Raw genomic sequence first — 12771 nt, forward strand, 5'->3', positions numbered from 1 at the left:
CTTGAAATATACTCAGAAAATGATGGATACTCTATTACTTGGAAGCACACAGACCAAGTATGAGATGAGCAGTATTGTGTAGGCCTCTATGTGACCCAGTTTTATAACTTCTATAAAGTGTGGCTCTCTTACCATTGATTCATTTAAAAGAATGTAAGATATTGCCTGAGAGTTGATTTGGGTGTATTATTGTTTCTTCATTAGCCAGTGGTTAAGTGGACAAGTCCTTTATTAGATGGGACATCTTTGGACACATAATGTAGTCAGGCAAATGATAGATAATCATGCATAAGAATATCCATCTAGTAAGAAACTACGGGGAAGGGTCATATGACAGAATGTACTTTCATCCTTGTTCTGAAATCTGGGGACTGCTGCCTGATCGAATCCAAGAATAGTTGTTCTTTTGTGGTGCAGTGAGTTGAGGATCCATCGTTTTCACTGCAATGGCTTGGGTCACTGCTGTGTCATGGGTTGGATCCCTGGCCTGGGCACTTCCACATGCATTGGGTATGGCCAAAAAAAATCCAAGAACAGGTTAGGCAAATGTTGGACTTTACAGAGGAGATATTTCTTTGCAGAGCTCATATTTAATTATTTATAGCCCCTTTCAAGAATGGCATTTAGAATTACCCAGATATACTAGAAATGTTTACCAGGTGCTGCTAAGAGTGACCTGAGTAACTTCTTGGGAAAGTGTGGTACTGAGGAATCAAAGTTAGAGGTTCCTAATTTGCTGGGACCACTTGTTACTCCCAGGAAAGAGAGTAGCATCCCTTAATGAATATTACTCTTAGTGGGGCAACTTACACCATGCACATGACCAGGTCACTCCGGCAGGTTTGAATCTGTGCCAAAAGTTTCTCTGTCTTCAATATAGATGGAATTTTACTATTACAAAAGTATAATAGATTTATGATATTATATTAGTTAACAATATTATATTAGACACAATGATTCAATATTTTATAGATTATGCTCCATTTAAAATTATTATAAAATATTAGCTATATTCTCTCTGCTGTACAATATATCATTTTATCATATTTAATTTATTCATAGTAGTTTGTACCTCTTAATTGCCTATTTCTATTTTGCCCCTTTCCCCATTCCTCTTCCTACTGGTAGCCACTATTTTGTTCTATATGCCTGTGAGAGTTTGTTTCTATTTTTTATATTTATTCATTTATTTTATTTTTTAGAACCATATATGTGATAACACACAGTATTTACCTTTTTCTGTCTGGATTATTTGACTAAGCATAATATCTGCTCCAGGTCTATATATGTTATTGCAAACGGCAAAATTTCATTTTTTAAATTGCTGAATAATGTTCCATTGAATGTATACAAAATTATTTTAATCAATTTATATGCTGATGAACACTTAGATTGCTTTCATATCTTGGCTATCTTAAATAATACTATTATGGAAACTGGGGTTCATATATACATGTTTTTGAAAAAGTGTCTTTATTTTCTTTAGTTATACCCAAGAAAAGAATCATTGGATCATATGGTAACTTTATTTTCAGTTTTTTTTGAGGAATCTCCTTACTGTTTTCCATAGTGGTAACACCAATGTACATTCCCAACAAGTATGTACTATAGTTCCATTTTCTCCTTATCCTAATAAACATTTATTGTTTGTGGTCATTTTGATTATAATCTCTTTGACAGGTATGAATTAGTGATGTTGAGCATATCTTCATGTACCTGTTGGCTATCCGTATGTCTTTTTTTGGAAATATGTCTCTTCAGAACTTCTTCCCACTTTTAAATCAGATTATTTGTTGTTTGACATTGATTTTTGATATTAACCCCTTATCAGACATATCACATGCAAATATTTTATCCTATGTAAATGTTCATCTTTTTCCATTTATCAATAATTGCCTTTGCTGGGCAAAAGCTTTCAAGTTTAATTTGGTCCCATCTCTTATTTTTGCTTGAGAAAATAGATCTAATAAAATATTGCTACAATTTATGTCAAAGAGTATTCTACTTTGTTTTTGTGTTTTAAGGTTTGCAGTCTAACATTTAGGTCTTTAAGTTGTTAATATATTTTGAGTTTATTTTTGTATATGGTATGAGATATTGTTCTAAACTCATTTTTTTTTGGCTGTGCCTGCCACATGCAGAAGTTCCCAGGCCAAGGATCAAACTTGAGTCACAGCAGTGACAACTCTGAATAATCAACTGCTCCAGAGAACTCCCTAAACTCATTATTTTACATGTAACTGTCAAGTTTTCCAACACCACTTCCTGATGATATTATCTTTTCTCCATTGTACATTCTTGCCTCCTTTGTCATAGACTAATTGATCATAAGTGTGTGAATTTATTTCTGGGCTCTATATTCTGTTCCATTAATCTCTATGTCTACCTTTTTTCAGTACCATGCTATTTAGGTTACAGTAACTTTGTACTATAGTTTGAACACTTGGAGCATGATGTCCCCAACTTGGTCTCTTTCTCAAGGTTGCTTTGGCTACTTGTGTTTTTTTCTGGTTTAGTATAAAATTTTAGGATTGTTTGCTCTGGTTCTTTGAAAGATGTCATGGGTATTTTGACCGGTATTGAATTAAATCTATAGATTGCTTTTTGTATGGAGATGTTAACAATATTAATTATTCCAATCCATGAACACAGGATATCTTGCCATTTCTTTGTATCATCTTCAGTTTTCATCAGTGTTCGATAGTTTTCAAACTATAGGTCTTTTATCTCTTTGGTTAAGTTTATTCCTTGGTATTTTATTCTTTTTGATGCAATTTTAAACATTTGTTTTCTCACTTTCTCTTTCTGATAGAAAATCAGCAGATTTATGTATATTAATTTCATATCCTACAACTTTACTATTTTTAATTCATTTATTTTTTTCACTGTTTTAAAAAATTCATTTATTAGTTCAAAAATATTTTTGGTAGAGACATTAGAGTTTTCTATACGTAGTACAATCTCATCCACAAATAGTGACAGTTTTACTTCTTCCTTACCTATGCATTTTATTTATTTTTCTTATCTAATACCTACAGTGCTATGTTAAATAGAAGTGGCAAGAGTGGGCATTCTTGTCTTGTTTTTCATTTTAGAGAAAAGTTTTCACCTTTTCACTATTGAGTATTTGGTTAGCTGTGAGTTTGTAATAATAGCCTTTATTGTGCAGAGAAATATTCCATCTACACCAATTTTTATGAGAGCTGTTTTGTCTTGTTCTTTTTTTTTTTTGTCTTTTTGCCTTTTTCTGGGGCTGCTCCTATGCCATATGGAGATTCCCAGGCTAGGAGTCTAATCGGAGCTGTAGCCACTGGCCTATGCCAGAGCCACAGCAACATGGGATCCGGCCATGTCTGCAACCTACACCACAGCTCACGGCAACGCCAGATACTTAACCCACTGAGTAAGGCCAGGGATCAAACCTGCAACCTCATTGTTCCTAGTTGGATTCGTTAACCATTGCGCCATGACGGAACTCCTGTCTGTTGTTCTTTATTGTTTTTGTTTGTTTGTTTGTATTTTGCTGCACGTGCAGCATGCAGAAGTTCCAGTTTCAGATATTGAACCAACGCTATAGTGATGATGCCACAGCAGATCCTTAACCCACTGAGCCACTAGGGAACTCCATTGATGAGAGTTTTACTCATGAATGGATGTTACATTCTGTCAATGCTTTTTCTGAATTTAGAAATTATTGTCTGAGTTTTACTCTTTTATTTATTAATGTGATATATCACATTGAGTAATTGGTGAATATGGAACTGTCCTTGCATCCCTAGAATAAATCCCTCTTGATCATGTTGTATATTCCTTTAAAAATATTGTTGAGATGGATTTACTAACATTTTTTGAGAATTTTTGTATCTATATTCATTGGAAATATTGGCCTGTTATTTTCTTTTATTTGTAGTATATATGTCTGTTTTTGGTATTGGTATAATTGTGGCCTCCTTTGAATCAATTGAAGGATGTTCTGTTCTCTTCAATTTTGGGAAATAGTTTGAGAAAGATAACTATTACCTCTTTATGTTTAGCAGAATTCCTCTGTGAAGCCATCTATTCCTGGACTTTTTTGCTGGAATTTTTTCTTTTCTTTTCTTTTTTTTTTTTTTTTTTGATTACTGACTCAATTTCACTACTAGTAATCTATCTGTTCAGATTATCTATTTCTTCCTGATTTAGTCTTGGAAGTTTGTATGTTTCTTAAAAATGATCTATGCATTCTTGGTTGTCCAGTTTGTTGATATGTAACTATTCATGGTATTCTGTTATGATTTTTTGTATCACTTCCATATCTGTTGCAGTTTCTCCTCTTTTATTTCTTACTTTGTTTATTTGAGTCTGTTCTCTTTTGTTTTGGTGATACTAACATGTTTTTTAGTCTCCATGTTTGCATATCTTACATTTTTCCTATAATTATTTTTTCATAACATTTTGGTCAGCAAAAATGCTTCATATAATTTGTATCCTTTTACATTTGTTGAGACTTACTTTGTGGTCTAGCATGTGATATGACCTGAAGAATGTTCCATATGATCGTGAAAAAACATGAAATCTACTCTTTTGGGTGGAATGTCCTATAGACATCTATTAAGTCCAACTACTTTAATTTGCTGCTTAAGGCCACCGTGTCCTTATTGATTTTCTGTCAGAATGATCTATCCATTGATGTAAGTTCAGTATCAAAGTGGTCTATTATCATTATATTATTGTCCACTTCTACTTTATGATTGTTAATATGTGTTATATTTTTTTCTTGTATGGTCCCTTTATCAGTACAATGCCTTTCCTTGTCTATTGTTATAGACTATATTTTAAAGTCACTTTGCCTGATTTAAGTTTTAGCTACTCCAGCTTTCTTTTGTTTCCATTTGTATAATACATCTTTTTCAATCCCTTCACTTTCAGTCTCAGCATGTCTTTAGCTGTGAAGTGAGTCTCTTGTAGGTAATATAGAGAGGGACTCTTTGATTTATCCAAACAACCACCTTACATCTTTTTATTGGAACATTTAGTCAATTAACATTTATTTTTTATTTTATTTTTTTGTCTTTTTATGGCTGCTGTTGCAGCATATAGAGGTTCCCAGGCCAGGGGTTGAATTGGAGCTACAGCTGCCAGACTATGCCACAGCCACATCAATGTGGGATCCAAGCTGCATCTGCGATATACACCACAGCTCACAGCAATGCTGGATCCTTAACCCACTGAGAAGGGCCAGGGATTGAACCCACAACCTCATGGTTGCTAGTTGGGTTCGTTAACCAGTGAGCCGCAATGGGAAATCCTAGTCAATTAACATTTAAATTGATATTTTATAGATATATATTTATTGTCATTTTGTTACTTGTTTTCTGGTAGTTTTTGTATTTCTATAGTTCTTCTATGTTATTTTTTATTTCTTTGAATCTTTGTTGACTTTCTTTAGTAGTATGCTTCTGTTCATTTCTCCCTAGTTTTTGTGTGTCTCTTGTAGATTTTTTGATATGTGGTTATTATGGAGTTCCTATATGTTAACATATAGCTGTATCTACTCATTTTAAACTGATAGTCATTTAAGTTCATATACATTCTAAATAATCTACATTTTCTTACCCCCTAACCATTTTATATTTTTATGTCATATTTTATTTTATTTTTTATTTCTTACTTTTATTTATTTATTTATTTATTTATTATTTATTTATTTATTTATTTATTTTTTGATTTTTGGGGCTGCATCCACAGCATATTGAAGTTCCAGGCTAGGGGTCAAATTGCAGCTACAGGTGTTGGCCTACGCCAGAGCCACAGCAATGCAGGATCCAAGGTATGCCTGAGACCTACACCACAGCTGACAATAATGCTATATCCTTAACCCACAGAGCAAGGCCACAGGGATTGAATTTGGATCCTCATGGATCATATTCATGATTGTTACCACTGAGTCACAATGGGAACTCCCTTTTATGTCATATTTTAGATCTTCATGTCTATTCCTTAAATATTTATTTCCTTTATACTTCATTTTATAATTTTATCTTTCAATACTTGTCCTCATTTAAGTGGTTGTTTCACAGCCTTTGCTATATATTTGGATTTTCTAGTGGGATTTTTCCTTTTCTATCGATTCGTATTCCCTTTCTTCTTTCTCTTAGAAAAGATCTTAAAGCACTTTTTGTAGAATTGGTGTAGTATTATTGAACTCTTAGCTTTTGCTTCTCTGAATATTCTTCATACCTCTTTCAATTATTATTGATAACCTTGCTGCTAGAATATCCTAAGTTGTTGGTATTCCTTTTAGGCATTTTTAATATATCATGCCTCTCCCTTCTGGACTGTAGTGTTTCTGTGGAAAATCAGTTGATAACTTTATGAGAGACTTTTTCCTTTGTATGTGACTCTTTGCTTTTTTCTTGCTACCTTTACAATTATCTCTTTATCTTTAAATTTTGCCTTTATATTATGAATTGTCATGGATTTATTCGGTTTCATTTTAATTGGGACTCTGTCATACGTTTAAAGAAGCTTTCTTCTTCAGGCTCTGTAAGTTTGCAGCTGTAATTCCATCAAATGAATTTTTTATCTCTTTCTTCCTCTTCTAGGACCCTTATGATGTGAATGTTAGTATGTTTGATGTTGTCCCATGGGGCCATTAAATTATCCTTATTTATTTATTTACATATCACTGTTCTGATTGGGCATTTTCCATCATTCTATATTTTAGACTGCTTATATGTTCTTCCATGTCACCTAGTCTGCTGTTAATTCCTCCTAAGGTAATTTTTATTTCAATTGTTATATTCTTCAGCTCTGACTGGTTAATTTTTTTATATTTTCTTTTTCTGTGTTAAAATTCTCATTGGATTTATCTATTCTTTTCCCAAGTTCACTTAGCATTGTCATTATTAATGCTTTGATCTCTTTATCTGGTAAATAATAATTTTTTAATGATTTTTATTTTTCCATTATAGTTGGTTTACAGTGTTCTGTCAATTTTCTATTGTACAGCAGAGTGATGCAGTCACACATACATATATTCATTGTTTTTCTCACATTATCTTCCATCATATCTGGTAAATTATTTATCTTTGTTTTATGGTGGTTTTTTTCTTGCTCTCTCATTAAAAAAACAACTCCTATATCTTCTCAATTTGTTTAACTTTCTCTATGTCTATTAAATCAGGTGATACCATTACCTCTCATGACCTCAAATTGATATCCTTGTGTGGGAGTAAACTTAGTGGCATTGGTGGTAAACTTGATTTGAAGTGATGCACATGCTGCATAGACTTCCAGGTTGTGCTAGTAGCTACTACTGTGGTGGTAGGTAGGCCTTGAGATTTAGGGGCTAGATTCAGAGTAGTATGTGAGTCATACCTTCTCTTTTGCTGGATATTAGTCACCATAGAGAAAAGGAGTAGGGATGGGATCAGGCCCAAGGTGCTGGAATAAAAGACTTGAGGATCAGATCCAGGCTGCTTCCTTTCCCACTGAGTGTGTATTCTCCTTCTAGCAATGACATTTCTGCTATTGTGACTAGCAGTGCCAGAGCATGTGGGGATAGAGCAAGTGCCTGTGTCAGGCTAGGGTGCATGGGGTCACAAATCCCAGCAAGGCTTTCAGAGCACCAGTTTCCAACCTTCTATGTATACACCAACATAGGCCACTCTTGCACTGTTTATAGGCAGTGGAGTCTACACCAGCTCCTAAGCCATAAGCAAGTATGTGCTCGCTTTGGCAATGGGAGGCTTTTCCCTAGCAGAAAGATGCAACAGAGCAAGAGAAGCTAGAGCAGGTACCCAGTGCACCTAGGAGGTTGCTGAAACCATCCAGAACCCCAAAACATTTTCAATCTGATTCCTCACCTTGTTACCAGGAAAAAGCAAGCATGTGCATGTGCTTATGATGAGCAGAATCTGTTTCTTACAGCCTTCCAGTAAGTACCACTACTAGTTTTGAAAGAAGCTGAAGGGACTCATCTTCCTATATTGGACTCCATGGTTGAGATGCCCAATATTTGTCTCAAGCCCATCAATCCTCAGGGAGTATCTTCAAGCCCATGATATTCCCTCCTCTTCTGTGTCTTTTTTAAGGCTGTAGGTTCTGTCCTGATTCCTTGTCTTCTCTTCCTACACAACTCTATGTGGATTTTCTTTACAACTTTTGTTGTAGAAGAGTTTTGTTGCCATGTTACAATATGTTTGCAGTGACAGTTGCTCCATACATAGATGAATTTTTGATGTGTTTATGGGGGGAGGGGAGCTCAGGGTCTACCTACTCCACCATCTTGATCTCCCTACTTGTTTTTAATTCAGGTTCCAACAGAACTTACAGCTTCCATTACAAAGGGGGGAAAAGAACTTCAGCCTTTTCCTTAGCTTGCAGAAGATTTTACAAAAATACTACAGAATATGGCTAGGGAGAAAGAACACTAACAGCCTTTAAATCTGAATAGATGATAGAAGCAAAGGCAGAGATTCACACAGTAAATTAGCCTCTTTGAGAGCTATGGTATTAATAAGAAGACTATAATAGATCAAAGAACAGCAGAAGCGATATAAGCAGGTTTTTTTTCCAAATCCATCCAACACTGTGTCAATTTAGGAAATTATCCAATGAATATGATCAAAAGAAAATGTCAAACTGGGTAATTCAGTTTTAAAAAGTAAAGCAAACCTAAATATTAATGTTCAATGACTTTGTTTGTTTATATACTTAGCAAATGAATTTGAAAATTATTACCATGTCCCTTTTATTGTGTGTTACTTAGACATAGCTAAGTAACTAAGACAGAGTAGGTAATGGTATTTGCAATCATCTGGACACCTTCTGCATCCTCCACTACCTTCTTGTGGACAGACAGGATTAAATACCGTGGATATTTACTCTTTCATGCCTAATATTGCCAAGTCATTGAATTGCTAATTTGTAATGATTTCACAGTGTAACTGCACAAACAATTGACTGGGGAGATCAACATTTGCTTTGGGTTTCTTTACTGTTTCCTTTAAAACTATTTTTCCCAAAGTCCAATAAAATTGCCTCTATGTGGGGAAAGTCCTACATACAAACTAAACAAATCTGTTGTATGATTGAAAGAAAATACTTAAGCATCTCATAATATCTGTACCTGAATTATAAGTAGCAGTGATAGACAAATATATTTGTGGTTAGATTTACAGTGCTTTGTGGGTCAGGCTTGAGTTAACCTGGCTATTGCATTTGGCTTATTGATTTATCTCTCATGTTTGCCTTCAAATAAATTAACCCCTAAGTCTCAATTAGTGAACATTCTATCAGCCATAAACATCAATTAAGAATGCCTATATTCAAAATCAGAGACCCAGAGACCTACCTTGTTGTTACCAACTAACTTGGAAGCTTTTAGCCATTCAAAATATTTAAGCAACTTAGAAATAAGAAATGCTCCATATATTGTTCAGCCTGGAGAATGCTGCTCTCTAGTTACATTGGTCAATTTCCGGAAAACACAGTTGTTGCAAGATTTAAATAAATATTCTGTCAATTTTTGTAACAGACTTTTTCTCTCACACATAATGAAACACAAAACTCTAACTTAGTAGACATTCACTGCTTTTGTCTAGATATAACCAAGTTAATAGAAATATTGTATATTCTCACTTCTTTTTTCTGCTTTCTTCTTCATTGTCCACCTGCTTTCTGTATTCTTCTAACTTACCACTTATCTTTAGCTTGGGAAATATCCATTTTAGTGTAAATTTCTTTGCATTTAAAAATTAAAGGTAAAAATTAAAGGTAATTTGTATAATGGAAAAAAGTTAATGGGAAAATGTAATTGTGAATATTAGTGTTATCACTAAAACTGCATCTAATTGTTACTTTTCTTTTTTTTTTTTTTGCTTTTTAGGGCCACACTCTGAACTCATGGCATATGGAGGTTCCCAGGCTAGAGGTCTAATCAGAGCTACAGCTGCCAGCCTATACCACAACCACAGCAACATCAGATCTGAGTCACATCTCTGATCTACACTGCAGTTCATGGCAACCCTGGATCCTTAACCCACTGAGCAAGGCCAGGGATTGAACCTACAACCTCATGGTTCCTTCAGATTCATTTCTGCTGTGCCATGATGGGAACTCCCTACTGTTACTATTTGATAGGAGATAATTTTAACAAGGGAAATTAAATGTATGGTCATATATATTTCCATAACTATGTAGTCATATTGTTTTGAAGCATATTCCATAAAAAAGAATTAAGTTGTAAAAACCTGATGTAGGAGAAATGAAGAAATATAATATAGGATGAATTTGTTTGATTGTTCAAGTTGGAGTCAAAGGTGGGCAACATTTAGCTGTGGTCAGTCTTTTCCAAAGCATGACTCTTAGATTTAAAAATCTGACATACTTATACACTAGATGTTAATATTTCCAATTAGGAGCAAACATTTCTACTGTTCATAATAATCCCTTCTCTTATGAATATCTTTTTGGCCCCAATATACTAGAACTATTCTAATAATTCTATAATAAATAAATAAATCTACAATTATAATCATTTGATTTTACTAAAGGAATTCCAAGTACTTATTGGGCATATAAACCTAAAGAATGCAATCTATGGTTTTGTTCTACAGATGCTTACAATAGAAGTGCTGGTTCTTTGCAATAGATCAATGAAATCTGGTAGGAAAAAAACATGTTATAGCTGCTATGCATTCTAAAATAAGGAAAATATGGGCTAAAACAAAGGACAAGCTCAGAGCAGGCTACAGAAAAAGAAATTACATAATGATTGCAATATATAAATGATAGAGGAAGGTGTTACCTGGAAATTTGGTAGACTCATTGCTTATAATATTTTTATAACTTTTATAAAAACAAAAATGTAATAATATACCTATTAATATAATGAGGTTAAAAAATGGAAGTATCTTTAAAAGTGAAGGAAACTTTCCAGAGCAATTAAAATTTCTCAAAATCTATTGCCCTAGGAATAATTAAACGTAATTCCAGAAATGAAGTTGTTGTTGAAATACTTGGAAGACTTTTATGACTCCAAATTAGGTAGCTGTAAATTAAATGAAAAAATGAATATGGTTTATTAAGTTGCAAATCTAGGATGATACTGATTTCTTTAAAAATTTTTTAGTAAAGTGAAAACTTTAAGGTATAGACATTCACAAATAGAAGTGGTCTTGGCCCCAACTTGAAATCATAGAATTATCTATCAGTTTAGATTTCCAAGATAAATATTTCAGGAAAAGGGTCACAAAACAACTAGCACTTTAAGTCTATGTTAAATTGGAAAATTTTTTGAAATATCCTATTTGGATGCTTTCATGTCCTATTTGATCTATAACAATCAGCAAAACCCTGAGAAAAACAAAAAAGAAGACTAAACCTGGTAATATCATTAAAAATCTGATTTATATTTATACCATGGAATATATTCTAACTATATGGAAGAGGACAGGAATTGCTACATAAGAAATCAAGAAAAAAATCACAAACCTACTGCAGGTACTGACTTTTATAGGTGATACTGGGAATATGAAAGTTCCCAAATAAAAATGCCAAGATTAATTGTTTAATTAACTGTTTAGTGTTTTCTTTTTTCTTCTGCTCATAGGAGTTTTCCAGTTTGATAGTTACCCAATATCTACTCTATTTTTCAATTCCATTTTATCCTATGCTTTTGAATATCCACTCTCAACTGCTTACAAAACATGGCTAATTTTTATATTCAGTCAATCGAATTTTAGAAAAAAATGTGTGAAATAATTTAAACATCTTGTTATAGATTCTTTGACTATTTAAAATTGATATTCCCACTAAATATATTATTTTGAATATCAAGAGGGAAGTGGCTTTATGGGAAAAAATAATGAGAAATAAGGAAAAGTAGACAATAAACAAGTTCTCAGATAGAAAAATATTAGTTGCACCCATGGAATTATCTTCACTAGTTGAATTAAACAACAAGATAACAAAAGCCAATGCCATATATATATTACAGAGGGATGCATTTTTTTCACTTCTAAGTTTTCCTTCCAAGTCTTCTTAACCTTTTGTGGCCTTAACCCCTTTATCCACTCATCTCCTTGGAAGGGAGAGGGATAAAATGATTTAGTAAATTTGGTAAAACTAAAGTGAATAAGTTCACCTCATGTCAGCTTCCCCAGACCCTTTCCTCTCTGAGAATTTGATTTATTTATTCCTCTTCTTTTATCAATATGCAAGTCTTATTAAAATAGGGTTCTCAGCCTCCTGCCCCATGCTCCCATCTCCATGAAAAAGGCCTGCCATGATCCAGCATTACTGTTGCTAGATTGCTCAGTTTCCCTAATTGTGGAGGATTAAACTATATCTATAACAGTTATCTGGTGCTGAGAAGGTACACTCCTCAGATATCCTTCAAGGGAGTCTACTGTGGTGAGCAGAGTTGTCTTGTTACCTCAGGTGCCACCACTTAGATCATCCACCATGTTTTCATCAAGGTCGCATTTCCCACGGACTGCTCCTAGCCAATAAATGAAAAAAAAATTATAAGGTTTTAGTTCTAGCTCATTCCAGTCTGACAAGGGATTCCTCAAACAGGCAAATTTTTATTGGGTTTTACAATCAATCTACCTAACTGAGACTTTCTCAGAGCTGCTGATTCAGTTTAGATTGTTTCTATTGGCCATATGCTTTAAAGGTCATGTTTTCACTTTTTTTTCCGTATCCAATCTGCTGTTAAGCTTAACCAGTGAAATTTCATTGGTGATACTTATTTTAATCTCTAGAATTTTCATTTTTATAATA

This window comes from Phacochoerus africanus, chromosome 6, assembly GCF_016906955.1.
Source record: "Phacochoerus africanus isolate WHEZ1 chromosome 6, ROS_Pafr_v1, whole genome shotgun sequence".
NCBI lineage: Eukaryota > Metazoa > Chordata > Mammalia > Artiodactyla > Suidae > Phacochoerus > Phacochoerus africanus.